The 17,092-nt window shown below is 34.3% G+C and overlaps 1 long non-coding RNA gene across 3 annotated transcripts; it reads left to right on the top strand.

The window, feature by feature from the left end:
• The first annotated feature begins 8,043 nt into the window (after window positions 1–8,043).
• On the top strand, window positions 8,044–16,806 carry LOC139876953 (uncharacterized). 3 transcript variants are annotated; one of them, XR_011768382.1, is made up of 5 exons: window positions 8,044–8,530; window positions 14,584–14,768; window positions 15,499–15,555; window positions 16,089–16,566; window positions 16,664–16,806. It is a non-coding gene; the product is annotated as an uncharacterized lncRNA (long non-coding RNA). The 3 variants fall into 3 exon arrangements; XR_011768381.1 differs by having other exon boundaries at window positions 14,619–14,768; window positions 16,089–16,806; XR_011768380.1 differs by having other exon boundaries at window positions 16,089–16,806.
• The last annotated feature ends 286 nt before the right edge of the window (window positions 16,807–17,092 follow it).

The raw sequence follows: 17,092 nt of genomic DNA, 5'->3' as shown, positions 1-17,092 counted from the left end.
CGAGCTCGGAGTTCTCTAACTTCTTCTACTAACCCTGGTTGATTATCAGTGTGAGGTAGAGATCGGATATCTTCTCTAGTTCCGTTAATGGTAGCTTCAAGACGAAAAATTCTTGCAAATAAGGTATAAACGGTGTTGCGAACGGGTTCGCCGGTGAGCGGGTCAAGTACTCCAAGGTTAGGTGGTAGATTCGATTCATGATATGGAGTACCTTCTTCCCTTCTCCATAGGGTGAGTATGTCGCGAACCCACCCCCATTTTCTCTAGTAATCATGGTAGTTGATTGGTTGGTGTGCTTCTGTCACGCTGTCTTCAGAGTTAGAGGAACTTGGTCGATTCGTTGAGGCCATCTTACGCGATCTCAGGAAAGATTTTTGGTATGAAGAGTTTAGTGACATCAGTTGATAGTTGGATGGTATTCTCAATGCATAATTTGCATAGATATATATAGTACCAGGATCCCTTAAATTAAGGAGAAATTTACGAGAGATATTAGGCAAGGTCTACAGTAACAGATATGCTAAGATATGAATTGTCAGATACGCTAAGTTATGAATTTTGTCTATACACTATTCATGCAGTCAATGCAGTAAAACGTGTCTAGACTAAGAATAATGAGTAGGTAATTTTCTAAGAATGATAAGCAGATGATTTTTGACTAGAAATGATAAGCAAAACTTTTGACATGCAGACACGGTCGAAGTCCAGACTCACTAATGCATCCTATCGACTTATCAGTTAGACACACTAATGCCGATCTGGTTCGCTAAGACCACCGCTCTGATACCAACTGTAGAAACCCGTCCTAATCCATCTGGATGAAATCCATATCGATTATAAACGATTCACAATAGTTGATTACATCACGAGGTACTTGACCTCTATATGATACATTTTACAAACATTGCATTCGTTTTTGAAAAGACAATCTTTCATTACATCAAAAGTTGACGGCATGCATACCATTTTATAATATATTTAACTATAATTGACTTAATAATAATCTTGATGAACTCAATGACTCGAATGCAACGTCTTTTGAAATATGTCATGAATGACTCCAAGTAATATCTCTAATATGATCAAATGCACAACGGAAGATTTCTTTCGTACCTGAGAATAAACATGCTTTCAAGTGTCAACCAAAAGGTTGGTGAGTTCATTAGTTTAACATAAATAATCATTTCTATCATTTTAATAGACCACAAGATTTTCATTTCCAGTTCTCATAAATGTACGTCCCATGCATAGAGACAAAAAATAATCATTCATATGGATTGAACACCTGGTAACCGACATTAACAATATGCATATAAGAATATCCCCATCATTCCGGGATCCTCCTTCGGACATGATATAAATTTCGAAGTACTAAAGCATCCGGTACTTTGGATGGGGCTTGTTGGGCCCAATAGATCTATCTTTAGGATTCGCATCAATTAGGGTGTTTGTTCCCTAATTCTTAGATTATCAGACTTAATAAAAAGGGACATATTCGATTTCGATAATTCAATCATAGAATGTAGCTTCACGTACTTGTGTCTATTTTGTAAATCATTTATAAAAGCAGCGCATGTATTCTCAGTCCCAAAAATATATATTGCAAAAGCATTTAAAAAGGGAGTAATGAAAACTCACAATACTGTATTTTGTAGTAAAAATACATATGACGACATTGAACAACTGTAGGGTTGGTCTTCGATTCACGAACCTATATCATTTGTATATCTATTAAAACATATATTCGTAATCGAGCAATTATATATTTTGTTATTAATAATATACTTGTTATACTGTGTGTTATTTTAATATATTTAGTTTATATGTTTTATATAACTATTACAAATTAATAAAAATAAAAACTGTATATTAAGGTTTAGTATATATTTTTATATATTAATTGATATGATTTAACTAATATCTTTGTAATAATAAAAGTGTAGCATAATGTATTTTTTATATATAAAAGTATCTATTTAAGATAATATTGATAGTTTTTAATGATAACAAAATAATAATTTTAATAAGAATGATAATAATGATAATAAGTTTAATAATAATAATATTAATGATTATATTAATAATAATAATGATAATATTTATAATAATACATATGTCACTAATAATAATAATACTAAAAGTGATACTAATACTAATTTTAATCATAGTATTTATGTTTTCATGATAATACATATATTAGTTGTTAAAACAAATATAATAATAACCATGATAATAATAACAATATTCTTATTTATATCTATAATCATACTAATAATAATGATAACTAATAATACTTAATGGTACTACCTAATAATAACTAAAAATGGTAATGATAATAGTCATATTATTGATATTAACATAATATTAACAATAACAATAATTACTAATAATAATAATAATAATACTAACAACAATAATAATAATAATATTGATAACATTAATGAAAATGATAATAATAATAATAATAAAATTAGATAAAAAGGTGAACTACCTTAATTGAATGAGTTTCCAAAAAAAACAACCCATGCCCGGGTTCGAACTCAAGACCTCTCGTTCGCTCACCAACACACTCAACCAACTGAACCAATCTGTTTATCTATTATAATTCCATACCCGTATGTATTTATATTAATACCCAGACAGTTTTCTGCATCTTCTTCCTCACGTTCAAGCAAATCGACCAGGGTTCAAAACAGGTTACTGGTATTTTATTTGACTCGTTTTAGGACACAGGAACCTTTTGAGATATACTAGATTAATTGAAACACAAAAAAAAATTATTAAAACTTACTGTACAGAAACAATGAACACGATACAACCTCAAATTCAATTTGTAAAATTAAGTATGTTTTAGACAAAGTTTAAAACATAAAAAAGGTTTCAAATCATCTTTATAAACTACCTGAATCCTTATTTGATCCTAAAACATAAACTTGAATTCGAATTTCACGTTGAACAACTTCTTTGACTTTTGTATAAAATAACTTTGACTATAAAATTCTAATTCAATATATAAAACTGAAGTCTCAAACTTTGCAAATAGTTTAGATACAAGATTCCTAAACTATCTGCATTGTTAGATTTTAAAAACTGACTCGAATTCAAGTAATTGATGAAAAAGTAATGGTACAGGGGAACCGTCGGTGTTTCTTCATCAGTTTCTGTGTAATTCGATCAATTTGAAGCAGTTATAATTTATAATTGATCTGGAAATGAAAGGGAGTTGGAATGAATGGATTATAACACAAATTGACCAAGCATTATATTTTAATTTAGTCGACAATAATTATTCCTATCAGGTACTAAGGAAATAATAAAAAAAATAAAAGAGACTTTGATGGTTAACAGCATTTGGATATATCTGTGTGGAATTCGATCTTATAACAGATCCTTAGAGACAGGAATCAATCTCCTACAGTTTTTGAAAAAGATGTGAAACAGAATACAATTTTCCTGTGTTTATACATATATAATTGACTGTATATACGGTGTATATATAATTGTATATGTATCTGTATATAATACATAGTACCTGATACGTATTTATATACTTACAATAGTATATATGCATAGGTAAATCTATTTTTATATATCTGTAATTATATTATCTGTATTTATATTTAATCTTATAAATTAATAAATATAATTATAATAACTTTCTTAGTGTTATAATTAATAACATTTTATAATATAATTTAATAATAATAATGTTATTGATAATAATATTTACAATATTATTATTAATAATAGTAATATTAACTTATAATGTTACTAATATTATTAATAATAATATTATTGGTAATAATAATATTAGTAATAATAATACTATCACAAATTATACTTATCACACTTCATATTTATATATTAAAATAATAATACTCCTAATACTGATTTTAATTTTAATAGTAATTTTTATAATAATGAAAGTGATAACAATACGAATTCTAATTATACTAATAATCATATTCTAATGTTAGTTATAAAAAATAACAATGATTTTATTAATCATTTTAATGACAATATTAATAATAGTAGTAGTAATAATAATATTGATGATGTTATAAAGATACTAATAATAATAATATTTGTAAAAGTATCAAAATAATACTTAATAATAATAAGTATTATGATAAGAGTGGTAATTAATAAGCCATAATAATAATACAGGTAATAATAAATATTAATGATAATGCTTATAGTAATATTGATAATTATATTATATATCCTATGACAACATTTATTAGTTATTGAATATATATATATATATATATATATATATATATATATATATATATATATATATATATATATAACAATATAATACTAATTAATAATAGGAATCATATATATACATAAAATTTCATAATAATATCATATACATGTTTTTTATATATTCATTTTAATTGTACCTAATTATTTTGTTTATAATTTTTACATCTTTAATTCTAATTAATTAAAGTGTATTTTATTTATGCAAGTATTATATATACTTTTATATTTATATTTATATATACAGACAATAGTTCGTGAATCTTCGGAAATAGTCAAAGGTCAATTGAATATATGAAAATAGTTCACAAGTTTTGAAACTCAACAGTACAGACTTTGCTTATCATGTCGAATTTCATATAAAGATTAAGTTTAAATTTGGTCGAAAATTCCCGGGTCATCACATAAAGACCCTAACTGGAAACACGCTATGACCGAAGAGTATAATGCTTTAATTAAAAATGGTACTTGGACTCTTGTGCCCCGCCCTTCGAACACGAACATAATTCGCTCCATGTGGTTGTTTAAGCACAAATTTAATGTTGATGGGACTTTGAGCAGGTATGGGCTCGACTAGTTGCGAATGGTCGTAGCCAGCAGGTTGGTATTGATTGTGATGAGACGTTTAGCCCGGTTGTTAAACCGGCTACCATTCGGACTGTTCTCAGTCTTGCCATTTCTCGACACTGGCCCGTTCACCACCTAGATGTCAAGAATGCATTTCTTCATGGTCATCTTTCTGAGACTGTCTATATGCATCAGCCTTCAGGTTTTCGTGACCCTTCTCGACCAGATCATGTGTGTCTCCTTCAGAAATCACTATACGGATTGAAGCAGGCTCCACGTGCATGGTACCAGCGATTCGCAGGCTTTGCTCAGAGTGTCGGTTTTCAGCAAAGCCGATGTGACACTTCATTATTTATTTATCGACAGGGTACCGATACTGCATATCTCTTATTATATGTGGACGATATTATTTTGATTGCCTCATCGACAGAGCTTCTTCAGCGGGTTATTGCCTCTCTACATCGGGAGTTCTCCATGACCGATCTTGGTCCGCTGAACTATTTCTTAGGTATTTCAGTTACTCGTACCTCTTCGGGAATGTTTCTATCTCAGAAGAAGTACGCTACCGAGATTCTAGAGCGCACAGATATGACGGGGTGTCACCCGAGCAGAACCCCGGTCGAAACCATCTCCAAGCTTAGTACATCAGGTCCACCAGTTGCTAATCCGACATTATATCGTAGCCTCGTCGGGGCTCTTCAGTACCTCACTTTCACGAGACCAGACATTGCTTACGCAGTACAGCAAATATGCTTATTCATGCATGACCCACGAGAGCAGCATTTTTCCGCACTTAAGCGGATTCTCCGGTATATTCAGGGAACACTTGATCTCGGCCTACAGCTCTTTGCATCATCTACCACATCTCTACATCTCTGACAGCCTACTCAGATGCTGACTAGGCTGGATGCCCCAGTACTCGCCGCTCGACCTCAGGTTATTGTGTATTTTTGGGTATAACCTTCTATCGTGGTCCTCAAAACGACAGTTGACGCCATCTCGCTCCAGTGCCGAAGCAGAGTACCGCGGGGTTGCTAATGCTGTTACCGAGACATGCTGGCTTCGCAATCTACTTCGCGAGCTTCATTGTCCTTTGTTTTCCGCCACTATTGTGTATTGTGATAATGTGAGTGCAGTATACATGTCAGGTAACCCCGTTCAGCACCAGCGCACGAAACACATAGAGATTGATATTCATTTCGTGCGGGATCTAGTGACGCAAGGACATGTACGCGTTCTTCATGTTCCATCGCGATATCAGTATGCCGACATCTTCACTAAAGGCCTTCCTACTGTTCTTTTTGATGAGTTCAGGACCAGTTTGAGCATCCGTAATGCTCTCGCTCCAACTACGGGGGGATGTTAGCTGATATATCTCATGCCCATGTATTGTTAGCCCATTACTATAAGGGCCCATTTATCTTTACTTGTCCATTAAGTTGTCTAGGCTATTTATGTATGTGTGCTGGAACACGCAGGAGTTCAGGACCAGTTTGAACACGGAGGAGAGATACAACAATAATATCACAATTTCCCTTCTCTTTCTTATCTCTAACATTTACTACATAACTTTAGTTTAAAGGTTCGTTTCAACTTTCTACAGGTTTTGTATATGTCTATGGATAACTACTTGCAAGGTTTGAACCATATACTCATGCATACTACCTCTTAACATGATATAAACTGAACTTACGAATTATGAATGAGAAGTAACACTATTATTTTGGCATCATTATTAACTCGTTATTTATGCAAAAGTCTAAAAGGGTTTGCAACTAACTGCTTTAAACATATGAGGTACGTGGTACCGACATGTTACAACTAACTGCTTATTTCGTATACTATGCCTTTTTTCTTAGGATCTCTCTGTTATTAGATCCTCAAATTCGGATTCAAATAAGACTATTGAAGAAGCAGATAACGAAAGAGATGACATGTTAATTTATTTTTCTGAAGAAATCAATTCTAATTACCTGGAAGTTTAAAAAGGTATTTTTTTTCATACTTACAGTGTTGTTATCAGTTGAATGATTCATAGAGTGTTGTTATCAGTTGAATGAAGATCACAATTGTTTCATACAGTTGAACATTTTAATTTGTTCCTGATTCACTTTAACTGAAACAATAGGTTTATGTGTGACATATATAAGTTTAGTATATGCTTCGAAATTTGAATATTTGATACTTAATTGTGGCAGGAAAGCTTTAACCCTCTAGTAGACATGGTCAAATGGATGCCATACGGAAACGGTATACTCGTTATTAGTTGAAAGTGGGCATTAAAAAGAGTGTTTGTATAAAATAGACATCAGTGATGTTTATAGAGTTGAGTAAGATTCTTTTAATGATCATCGAAGGTTAGATGAAAGATGTTTAAACACATATACTTTTAACAGAAAAAAGTATACCATAAAAAACTCTAAGGAGCTATAAAGGTGCAAACACTTTAGCGAAGGTCATGCTCTACTGTAAGTCTTCGATATTGAAACATTTAATTAATAAATTTTGCAAGTCTTGATACTATAGGCTCTGCTGTTTATATGTGTAACGTCCATGATATTTAAGGGGTCAAAATAGTAATATCATTAGAGATTAGGGACTAAAGGTTCAAAAATCCCAAACTTTAAATGCAAAGTTAGGAAAAAAAAATTATTTCTCATATTTGACAAATGGGAAAATTGTTTCAAAATACATTGAACTTTTACTAAATTCATATTGTATGCATCAAACTTTTAGATCTCCTATTGTATACATTCAACTTTAAAATATGTACTATTGTATGCAAGTCATGACTTATACAGCAAGTATCAAGTTACTAAAGTTAATTTTTTACACAACTGGTCCCTTGACATAACGAGTGTTAGCTTTCGTTAATATCAGTCATGTACGAGTGAGTGTATTTTTTTTTTTTTTTTTTTTTTTTATCTTTTTACCTTTTTCATTCTCTTTAACTCACATTTCCCATCCCTTCATCTCTTAACAAACTTTCAGTTAAACTCTAGATCAACAATACCTAAATTATGTATATTACAAACTCATTTGCAAATCAAACTTTTAGTTTTCGTATCATGATTTTTTGAAAGGAAACACATAAAATTAATATCTTTGTATCACGATATCTTTGTATCATGATGAAAAGCTGCAACAGATTAAAGTCAATGATCAAACACAAAAAACTAAACGAAAATCAATCCAAACACAAAGACCTTATTCCTTTTTTGTTTATCCTACATAAACAGAACCCCAGAAAAAGAATCAAATACAAACAAAAATATCAAATCAAACCAAATACAAAGATAATAGAAAAGCACGACAACTTAATATTAAACAAGCTCGACAACGTAATTAATAAACTCCCAAAATCAAATTCGCCTTACTGATATCTGAAATTAGATCTAAAACTCCTATAAATTCTGGTAATGGATTCAAATCCGGCTTATTCATCAACATCCATATTTTCATATGCGCAACTTGAATAAAAACCAGATCTAAGAACAAAACCCTGCTGGAATTTTAGGAGTTACCATAATCGTATCTGTTACCGGACGTCGTCGTGCACCGCCATGAACCGCCGTTAACACTAAATAGTATCTCGAAAATTTGGAGGATTTTCTCTTCTTTGAGTGTGGATTGTTCTGCCTATCTCTCTCACGTTTATGAATTTGATTCCAATCATTGATGATGAATTAATGAGGTAAATTGATAATTGATGTAGATGTGTTTTGTTTATGTTAAGATTGTAATTTGAAAATGTTGTCGGTGACTCAAAAGAAAAAAGGGGAAAAAGGGCGATTAGGGCGACACAAACATATGAGGGGCGCTCGTTCAATTCTGTATGTTTTTCATTGATTCTTTCATCAATATTTAGCATTCATTCTTATCTTTTACGAATCCTGATTAAACCCCTATGGGGAAGAACTCTGCTGGGAAGAAAAAGAAAAAGAACGAGACCATTACTGTGCCTAGGGTTTTGCGCAACAGAAAAATTGGGGTAGATGACATGGAAGAAACAAGACAAACTGACGATTACTCAATGAAAAACTCGAAATTAGATGATAGTGTGAGTATCCAGCTTGGTGAAAACAATGACAGTAATGCTAACGATGAACCTCTGTCGCCTTCCGGGCATGATTACGATAAGGTTAGTGTTCATACGGTTAATGACTCTTCTAATGATGATGCTGTATCAGTGAAGGAGCAGGAACTAGATACTAACATGTTGCCGGAATATATGCTCTTTCCGATGCACGTGAATACTGGAGACAATTATAGTAATACTGATATGGCCAAAGATAAGGAATCTGTGAAAACTGGGGCACATATAGAGAAGGTTGCTGCTAATCTTCCTATAAATTCGTATATGAATGCGGTGGTGGGAGAGATGGCCCCTCACCGAAAAATCAACTTCAAATTCATTGAACAACCGGCAAGTCTTGAGGATGGGATAGATGTTGAGATTCCGCTTGCTTCAGTTGAGGAGGCTTTGAGCAGGTACAACAATACTTTATATGGCTATTTTGTGGGTCGTAGAATTGCCTTTCCCGTAGTGCAAAATTATGTTATGAATACTTGAAAGAAGTACGGCATTGAAAAGACAATGATGAACAATAAAGGAATTTTCTTTTTCAAGTTTAGTACTGAAAAAGGTTTAATGGATGTGCTTGAAAACGGTCCATGGATAATCAGATCAGTCCCAATAATCTTGAACAAGTGGTCGCCTAGTGTTGTCCTTACCAAAGAGGATATTCAGACTGTCCCAGTTTGGGTCAAGATACACGACATACCGCTTGCTGCTTTTACTGAAGTGGGATTGAGTGCAATAGCGTCAAAGATTGGTAAACCATTAATGTTGGACTCCTACACAAGTACAATGTGTTTAGAGTCATGGGGACGCCCCAACTATGCTCGAGCAATGATTGAAGTCTCAGCTTTGACAGATCTAAAAGAAAGTCTAACTGTTGCTGTTCCTTGTCCAATTAGTAAACGGTTTACAAAGGAGACAATAAAAGTTGAATATGAATGGAAACCTCCGCATTGCACAGGTTGTCGTGTATTTGGTCACAAGGACTCGCAATGTGCCCAAAATATCCCAGTTATGGCTGATTTAAAGATGGTTGATGCTGATGGTTTTACTAAAGTCAAGGCACCACAAGTAAAGGGAGTCACCGTAGGTACTCATCGAGCAAAAAACTTAAAGACTAATGACGGTTTTGTGGTTGGGAAACAACAGCCCAAATTGGTTTATAGGCGTAAATCTACTACTATACCTACTGGTGTGGTTAATAAACCTAGTAATGATGATGAAGCGGGTACGTCTAAAGATGGAACAAAGAAGGACAAAGTTAAAACTGGTAACTCTTTTGCAGCCTTACAAAATATTGATGAAAATAATGATAAGATCTTTGATTTAGTAGATGAACCAAGTGACACTGAACATAATGAGGATGAGACATCACAGTTTTTGGCATCAAAGAAAAACACTAAGGGGGCAAGCACTCCCATAAAAGAAGTGCCCAATGTTTAGTATCGCTGCATGGAACATACGGGGCTTGAACCGTGTCCCGAAACAAAGAGAGGTTCAAGAAGTTGTTTCTAGGAACAAATTGTCAATTTGTGCCATCCTTGAATCACATGTGGCTCTTGGAAAACTCGCAAATATATGTAACTCAGTCTTCCCAAACTGGGTTTGGTCGTCGAATAATAGTGTCTGCAATCGTGGCACTCGTATAATTCTGGGATGGAACCCAAATGTAGTGAGGCTGATGATCATGGCCATCTCTAATCAAGCAATACATTGCCAAATTAATATGGTTTGCGACAATAGTCAGTTTTTTGCTTCTTTTATTTATGCCGAAAATAATTACATGAATCGCAGGCCTTTATGGCGTGAATTATCTATGCATAACAGATTTGTAGGTAGTCAGCCCTGGGTCATGTTCGGTGATTTTAATGTTGTTCTCTCCCCAGACGACTCTTCTTCAGGATCTTCTAAGGTTACTATCGCTATGCGTGAATTCCAGGAATGTATTGAAGATATTCAAATGTCAGATATTAACCATAAAGGCCTTCACTTCACTTGGAACCAGAGACCACAATCTGTGACAGGTATTTTAAAGAAGATTGACCGTGTAATGGCAAATGACGAGTTCATTAGATTACATCCGAATGCCTATGTAATTTTCCAACCTTATCGAATCTCGGACCATGCTCCTGCGGTTTTGAAGATTGAGAAGCCTAACGGGGTAAAACCTAAACCATTTAAGTTTGGTAATTTTGTTACTCACAATGCTGATTTCAAGGAAGTGGTTATTAATGGTTGGAAAACAGATATAGAAGGGCACATGATGTTTCGGGTGGTGAAAAGAATGCGATTACTTAAAAAACCTATTAGAAAGCTCATGTGGAACAAAGGAAATATTCATGCTCATGTATCCTCTCTGCGCCAACAATTAGATGAAATCCAGAAACATCTTGATACGAACCCTCACGTGATTGAGATTCGAACCAAAGAGAGGGATATGCTGAGATTGTATAATGAAGCCCTTCTAGAGGAGGAGAGGTTCCTTAAACAAAAATCGAAAGTGGAATGGCTAAGGGTTGGTGATAGCAACTCAAGTTATTTTCATAAGGTTGTTAGGGGAAAAGTTAACAGGAGCCACATTCATGCAATCTATGATCAAATGGATAATTTGGTGGAAGGCAAGGATGTGCCGAATGTTTTTGTAACGCATTATGAACAATTCTTGGGCACTCAGTACCCATGCAATTATTTAAAATTGGATGAGCTGTTCACAAGAAGGATATCGGAGGAAAAGGCGAATTATATGATACGCGATGTTACCAACATTGAAATCAATGATGCAATGTTTAATATTGGTGAGTCCAAGTCTCCTGGTCCGGACGGATACTCTTCTGCATTTTTCAAGAGCACTTGGGACATTATAGGGGACGATGTATGTGAAGCTGTTAGAACTTTCTTTGATAACGGCCAATTACTAACAGAATTGAACCATACCATCCTGGCCCTTATTCCGAAAGTTGTTATCCCTAATAAGGTCAATGACTATTGTCCAATCTCGTGTTGCAATGTTCTCTATAAGTGCATTAGCAAGATCATTTCTAACCGCATCATGACATGCCTTGATGATGTTGTTGGGGAAAATCAATCGGCTTTCATTCCTGGTAGGAGTATCTCGGATAATATTCTCCTTACTCAGGAGCTTATGAGAAATTATCACCTGAATCGTGGTACGCCTAGATGTGCTTTTAAGGTGGACATTCAGAAAGCGTACGATACTGTTGACTGGAAGTTCTTGGAGAAGATTCTCTATAATTTTGGTTTCCACAGAACCATGATAAACTGGATAATGAAGTGTGTCACATCAACATCGTTCTCGATTAATATTAATGGCGAGCTCCATGGTTACTTCAAAGGTAGGCGTGGCCTCAGACAAGGAGATCCAATGTCACCATATTTATTCACCTTAGTCATGGAAGTTCTTTCTTTAATTCTCAGCCGTAATATTCAACGTTCAGGTAATTTCATCTATCATCCACGGTGTGAGAAGCAAAATCTGATAAGTTTGTGTTTTGCGGACGACCTTTTATTATTTTCGCATGGTGATGCTGGTTCGGTCACAATTATTTCCGAAGCCCTCGAGGAGTTTAAGGCATGTTCCGGCTTAATTCCTAGTATCCAAAAAAGTATAGCCTTTTTCGCGAATGTTCCTCAAATACTTAAAGATCAGATCCTAGGGTTAATGCCATTTGAGGAGGGCCATCTCCCAGTTAGGTATTTGGGAGTCCCTTTAATCTCTTCCAGACTTCACTACAGAGACTGTAAGAGCTTAGTGGAAAAAGTCAAAACTAGAATCAACGATTGGAAGAATAAATCTCTATCTTTTGCAGGAAGAGTTCAGCTTATTATATCCGTTTTATCTTCTATGCAGATCTATTGGGCTTCCGTGTTTACTCTCCCTGATGCTATAATAAAAGACATTGAGAAACTGCTCCGTGGTTTCTTATGGTGTCAGGGGGATATGAAGACAGGTAGAGCTAAAGTTAAATGGGATGATGTTTGTTTGCCGAAAGAAGAAGGAGGGCTTGGTATCAAACATCTAAAAAATTGGAATTTTGCTTTAATGGCCACTCAGGTATGGAGACTCCTAACTAATAAACAATCTTTGTGGGTCAAATGGGTTCATTCATATCGTCTCCGGAAGAAAAGTTTTTGGGAGGTAACTGTTACAGCTGATAGTAGTTGGGGTTGGCGGAAAATGCTGAGAATGCGTAATACACTTCGAGACAATTTGATACACCAAGTTGGGAACGGGCAAAATATCTTAGCATGGCATGACACTTGGTGTGAATACGGTCCTCTTGCAAATATTATCTCGAGCAGGGACATTAAAGTGGCAGGTTACTCGTTGCAAGCAAAGCTAAGGGATATTATTCGACATGATGGCTGTCAATGGCCACGATTTTGGGTTCAGAAGTATCCCTTCCTTCATCGGATCAATCCTCCCGTTTTTACTAATAATGAAGACGTGTTGATGTGGAAGGACAACAATGGTAATATGCAACGTTTTTCAGCTAACTTGGTTTGTAATTCAATTCGTCCCAGGTCGAATGTGGTTCCATGGTGTAGTTTAGTCTGGTTCTCTCAATGCATTCCTCGACACGCTTTCCTGACTTGGCTTCTCATGGGTGAAAAACTCAAGACTCAAGACAAAATAAAGGACTGGGAGAAGAATGGAGCGAATGGTGGAAGCTTATTATGTACTTTTTGCAAAACAGTCTCAGACTCCCATTCACATTTATTCTTTGAATGTTCTTACCCATTGCAGGTATGGTCCAAGATGAAGAGTCTAGTTCAAATCCCTATCTCGAGTTCTCGATGGCTTGATGTGGTTAATCTGTTGAGTCCTGTAGCTTCGAAACAGCTTGCTCGTATAGTGGTTGCAAAGATTATTTTTTCGGCTACGATTTATTTTGTTTGGCAAGAAAGGAATCAAAGGTTATTCCAATCGAAGACAAGGTCAATCGAACAGTTGGTTCAGGTTATTACTTCAACAGTTCGTCTCAAGCTACTTTCGCTAAAATTTAAAAATTCTCAGGATGTGCAAAACATGAAGGCCTTATGGAGAGTACCTTGATTTGTGGTTCTTTGTTTAGTACAGCTCAATTTGAGTTTGCTTGTGTATAGGCTTTAGTATCTTTTTGATATTTAGTCTTCTGGTTCGTTTTGAGGCTTCAAGACTCTCTTGTAGCATTTGTGCTTGTAACCGTTTGTTTATATATATATATAGAAAATTCACCGGGTGACCCCCTTTACCAAAAAAAAAAATTTGAAAATGTTTTTTTGATTTGTTCAGTATAGTCTGATTTGCATATGAGTTTGTAATTTGGGTATTGTTGATTTTAATGTTTAATCGCAAGTTTGTTAAAAGATGAAGGGAAGAGAAATGTGAGTTAAAAGATAATGGAAAAGGTAAAAAGATAAAAATATTCTCACAAGTTTAGCACATGACTATTAACGATTATTAATAGTCGTTATGTTTGAGGGACCAGTTGCGTTAAAAAATTAACTTTAGTAACCTGATACCCGTTGTGTCATGACTTGCATACAATAGTACATATTTTAAAGTTGAATACATACAATAGAATATTTAAAAGTTGGATGCATGCAATGAATTTAGTGAAAGTTGAATACATTTTGAAACAATTTTCCCTTGACAAAAATCAAAGGAAAACCCCTTGTGGTGTGTGCGTGTGTCGAGCAGAAAAAGAAAGGGAGCGGTGAGCGGTGGAGTTGTAATTTTTATCAAATTGAAGAAAGAAGCTAGTGATTTTGGGTAATTAGAAGCATACTAAACTTAAGGGTGTAGAGATTTTGAAGGGAAACATCTTCTTTTCTTCTTCTCAATTACTTGGTAAGAACCCTAACTTTGATTGTTGAGTTTTCTTATAAATTGAGTTGAATTGTGTTGTTTTGGGATTGTGGGTGCTGTAGTTAGTTCATGTATGGTGTATAATCATCATGGGTTAACTAGGGTTTGGGATTTTAACGATTTAATATCATGATTTTGGGGTTCACTCATGATTTTGGTGTTTGTAATGATGATGTTTTGTGGAAAAATCAATCCTGAATAGTGTTGTTAATCAAGAACTAGTAAATTGGTGTTTTGAGTATGTTTGTGGATTGAAATTGGATGAGAATTTCTAAAACCTCATATTTTCTAAATCGTAGCTCCGTTTGGGCCGTGTGAGCACTTTTCACAAAGGTCTTTGAGTATCCTATCCAATGAATAAGTGTTTGATGATTGAAAAGGAGTTGAACTGGGTCAAAATCTGCTTTAAAAAGTGGGCTGTCCAAGGGGTTAAAGTGGGTATAATTTGAATAAAAAGTTAATGATTGGGATTTTGACATGGTGTAAATGTCATTAATGTTAGGAAGTTATTTTAGCATGAATGATCACTTGTAGTGGTAATGGTTCAAGTCCATATCGAGTCAAAAAAATTGGTTAAAGCTTAATTGGGTCGAAATTAAGCTAGTTGTCACTTTTAGTGTCTAGTGGCAATATGGGCGGGTCTTGTGTTTATGTGTGTGGTAATTAGCCAAATAGAAATATTTAGCCTATGATTTATGATTTAATGTAATAGGTGAATTACATTGACGGCTTGTCGAATCAAGGGATTGTATTGCTAGAAGAATACAAGGTGAGTGTAACTATTATATATGTGTGTATATGGGTTGTGGGTTTGGTGTAGTTAAATGACCGTTAGTCGGGATTCACTAAATATCGTTTGTCGATAGCCACACGGTGAATATAGTGAAATGACCATTTTTCGGGCTCACTATAGGTCGTTTGTGGACAAGTACTTGGTGATTACGGAAATAACCGTTTGTCGGATTCATTATAAGTCGTTTGTCGGCGAGGGTTGGATGATTGCGGTTGTGACCGAGTGTCGGTTCACTTAGAATCGTTTATCGATGTGCAATCAGAGTTATGGTTAACCATATGTATTTTATCGAATGTAATGTTTAACATAGTAATGTTGGTTGTTGTAACATGCTCTTGTTAGTAGAAGTAATTATGCTAATGTGATTGCATAGTCGAGGATATATGAGTGCTTGGTGATATATGCGTATTTGGTGATATGCGCATGTTTGAGGACCTATGTATGTATGTATATAAATGTTGTAATCACTAAGCATTAGCTTACTCTTTAGTTGCCATTCTTTTTTATAGATTCAGATGCATGAAAGGATAACGGTAAGAGGACCGGATAGCTTTCTTGGAGATTATTGATGGGCTAGGAATACTTATGCTTTTGGTGGACTTACTTACTTGGGTAGTTCGTCCCGAAACCATGCTCGTATTTTGTGTCTTTTGGAGTCAATGGTAGTTTTGGATCAAGAATAACACCTTAAATATGTAATGGGTTGTTATCACTTAAACATGTTGTGTTTGGTTTTGTAAATGATCATAATGGTCTTGTAAATGTTAATGTACTGGTTCTTGGGCAAATATGAATCTTTAGATATTGTTGTAAAAAAAAAACATTTATCGTTTTTTTTAATTGAGTTTGAGTCGTTTCAATATGTCATTCGAACTTAGCTAATACGATTTCTTTCGATGTATGGTTTCTTCTGGTATGAAATGATAGCATTTATAGCCTGGTATGGATCAGAACAGACATTTGTTGCTGACTCGGTAATCTTTGGAGGTAATTAGTCTATCCAACTTCTAGTTTTGTGTTCTATAATGAGGAATGAGTCTTCTTATCCAGATATAAAGGCTGCTTATGGGATTGATTTTGACAGCTACTTGGTCATCAAGAAGACGGAAATAAGTATTTTTGTTCATCAGCGTAGAAATATTTAGTATGTTTGTTTTAGAAGTGGGTGAGAATTCATATGATGTTATATAATCTTTGTTTAGCATTTCGAATACTTGACGGATACAATGTATATGTAGTGACCCGAACTTTTCCATGTTTATATATTAATTGAGATTGATATTTACATGATTAAATGTTTCCAACATGTTAAGCAATCAAACTTGTTAAGACTTGATTAATTGAAATATGTTTCATATAGACAATTGACCACCCAAGTTGACCGGTGATTCACGAACGTTAAAACTTGTAAAAACTATATGATGACATATATATGGATATATATATATATATAGTTAACATGATACTATGATAAGTAAACATATCATTAAGTATATTAACAATGAACTACATA

The sequence above is a fragment of the Rutidosis leptorrhynchoides genome, chromosome 11 (assembly GCF_046630445.1).
Source record: "Rutidosis leptorrhynchoides isolate AG116_Rl617_1_P2 chromosome 11, CSIRO_AGI_Rlap_v1, whole genome shotgun sequence".
NCBI lineage: Eukaryota > Viridiplantae > Streptophyta > Magnoliopsida > Asterales > Asteraceae > Rutidosis > Rutidosis leptorrhynchoides.
This window is presented reverse-complemented; position numbering and strand designations above follow the sequence as displayed.